We start from the raw sequence: 3,237 nt of genomic DNA, 5'->3' as shown, positions 1-3,237 counted from the left end.
GGATACAGTGCAACCCATAAGTGGCTATAATGGCTCTGGCTTTAGCTCAGTATGAAGTGCCTTTTCTAGCTTGTTAGCAGTTACCCGAAAGGGCGCTAGAGGGGCTGAACCGACACGGGTATAGTGCGAGCCCCTGTCCCTATGTGTATAGGCTGCGCGTCATTGTGCCATTCGGAAGGGGTCATCTATATCTGCTCGCGAAGAAAACCTTGCGGCCCTAACATGTTAGACGATCTTTTGAAAGGCTTCATAGTGATCCCTGCCGACCTTCCTTGGGAGTGGGTTAAGAGGCTGATCACCTCGGGCGAAAGGGTAAATCATGACTCATGGGTAAAGATATACAACCTCCGTAGAGTGTTAAAAACTGGTATACTAGCTGTGCTCACGGTCAAGAGCGGCCTTAGGGATTCTTGCATCGACGATGATGATTCATGTGTGTTAAATATGCTCATTATTTATTATTTAATGCTCTACATTATTTATGTCACATTGATCATGAGATGTGGGAGCTATACAATCTAGTTGCTATACTTGTGGAGTTCGACATGGACTCACTCTTGCTATTTCCCCATACCTCAGGAGAAGTTTAGGCTTGTGACTAACCAGTCAGTTGGATCCTGTAGAGAGAAGTTAATACCCGAAGTTCGGAGTTGTCTATGCGTTGTTTGCTATCAAGGTTATCTCTTTTATATTAAGTATGTTATATATTTATGCACTGTCTTTTGATATTACCCTTTATTTGTAGCTGGTGCGTATCTGATTTTGTCTTTAGAATCGGGTATTACAAATTGGTATTAGAGCAATGCTGGCTGTAGGACGCAAGCCTAGTTAGAAATTGGTCGAAGGTTTTGGAATTGTCATCAAATCCTTGCTCTATAAATCTTGGTATTTTCATCCATACTATATCCCTATCCTTGCTATTTGTCTCTATCATGATGCTTATTTTAAAAGTCTTTGTTCTCATCTTTACTCCTTGATTTGATAAGCTTTTCGAATCTTCTCTTACCACCAGCTTACGTAGTTGAAAGAGAATTTTAGGATCTCTACCCTTACTATGAAGAAAATGATAGTATCGCAAGTTGAGTGAAGTGTGAACCTTCGATGCTTAATTGGTTTGTTATTATGTTTATGCTTGATTTGGATCTTTGTAATGAGTACAATGATCTTATGGGATTTCTCCACAATTTCATTTAGTTCATAGGCCTAAGGTATAAGGATTAATGACATAAGTAGTTAGGTTTGGTTATAGTCTGTTTCTGTCCCTTGCTGATTTCTGGAGCAGTCTGCAATGATTCGGGAGTATCTCAAGTTTAGATCGTGCAAAGTTTACCAAATATTTCCGGGAACAATTAGACTTCGAGATATTTCTCTGACCTCAAGAAGCACCCTCATAGCTATTATGGTTTGAAAGTTACAAAAATCACAAGAGGATACAGATGTGCTGTCAATAATCTGGACCAGTTCGGTTGCTTACTGTTTTAGACATATATCTCTACAACTAAAAAGACCCGAAGGTCATCGTCTTCGGCGGTTATCGCCCCCCCCTCCCGTGGTTTCGCCCCTCCTCCCTCCCTGGGTCCGCCCCCCGCACACCTCGGTCGCGCACCCCCTCCCCCTCTACCGCGGTTGTCGCACTCCCATCAACGCCGCCGCCGCCGCCGCTGGCGCCGCCTCCTACTCCTCCTCCACGCCTTCTTCCAACGCTTTTCACAAACCGAGGCCTCTCCACCTCTCGCTAAAGCCCATCTCCCCGCTCCCCAAACCACATGCGCTCTCCTGCTCCGCGCCGCCGCCGGGGACGGATCGGGCCCCGGGAACCGCGGGGACGACTCCGGCGGGAATGGACGCAAGGATGGAGGCGGCGGCGGCGGGGGTGGCGAGGATGACGACGACTACGAGGAGGCGGAGTTCGGCCCGCTGCTCGGCTTCGACGAGGTGCTGCGCCTCGCCGCGGCGCGCGGCGTTGCGCTCCCGGGCGACATGATGGAGGCGGCCAAGGACGCCGGCATCCGGGAAGTCCTCTTGCTCCGCTACTTCGATCTTCAGGTCCAAGCCCGAGCCAGAAGGGGGAGCACGCAAGGGTAAGGCCACCGACGGAGCCCCCATCTCTCCTTTCGCCCTTCTCCTGCTTCGATTAGATTGGATCCCGGCCGCCGTCGCTGCAGGGTGGGATCTGCTCCGTCTCTTGCTGGGTTCCCCCCACCGCTCCTTCCCCAGGGGCGTGTGTAGATCTGCACGTTTTCGCCTTCTGCTCGGCTTTCTTTCCTTTCCGTTTGAATTCCCAATTGATACATACTACTGTACATTCGATACCTTTACCTTGTCGTCCGGCTATCGGATTCTGCTTTGGAAGGCAAATTTCATCTAGCAGGGTGTATAGCTCGATTTGGTAGTGATACTAGCAATTACGAATGCTAGCGTCGGTTTCAAACCAAGGGAGTGCGCAAGTCAGGCATAGGATATTACCTTTGCTCTGAGTTCTGTCCATAGATACGATACCCCATTAGGGAACTCAGTCGTATGATCAATTCTGTTGAGTGATTCGCGTTATTACTGCGAGTCAGACCAACTCACCAGCATTTTCCATAATATGTTGATGTATTAATGTACTGTTACTCAAGGTCATGATGGATCTGATATTCTGACTCCCAGTATTGGAGCATGTTCTTGGTTAAACTCTTGATGCTTGAAAGGAAGCCTTCTTTTTTTTAACTGTTGTTCTATATAGATCACCTGCTTGATACATGTCTCATTCTTGGTTATTACTGTGCTTCTAAATCCGATTCTTCAAGTTATCGCTGTGTCTTGCATTATCTTGAATTTGAAAGTCTGTTGAACTTGTATATCACTCTCATGACCATTTTTTTGTCTAATTGAAAGAGAATGGAGATGTTTCTAAACTAGCAATAGCGCTTTGAATTAAAAAAAATCTATTTCTGTATGACACTAAGATTCTTTTTTGAAAGAAGACACTAAGATTTTAAAACTGCAGTGTTTTTGAAGCTGAAAGACCAGGCTGCAGATTTACAGTCCAGCAAAGAATCGGAACATACTTTTACAAGGTAATGAACCTTACGTGGCAAAGATACTTCCAATTTTGAGCCATTGTATGATTGTTAGTTTGAACTACAGGAGCATTGCCATGCTGTTTGGTACTGGCATAACCATTTAAATTGCAGGGTGTGTTGTATGGTTCAGTTGGATTTGTCTGTGGCATAATTGGTCAAGGAATTGCTC

General features: G+C 46.0%; 1 pseudogene; it reads left to right on the top strand.

The window, feature by feature from the left end:
* Positions 1-1,506: 1,506 nt before the first annotated feature.
* On the top strand, positions 1,507-3,229 carry LOC8155721 (annotated as a pseudogene).
* The last annotated feature ends 8 nt before the right edge of the window (positions 3,230-3,237 follow it).

The sequence above is a fragment of the Sorghum bicolor genome, unplaced genomic scaffold (genome assembly GCF_000003195.3).
Source record: "Sorghum bicolor cultivar BTx623 unplaced genomic scaffold, Sorghum_bicolor_NCBIv3 super_1558, whole genome shotgun sequence".
NCBI lineage: Eukaryota > Viridiplantae > Streptophyta > Magnoliopsida > Poales > Poaceae > Sorghum > Sorghum bicolor.
This window is presented reverse-complemented; position numbering and strand designations above follow the sequence as displayed.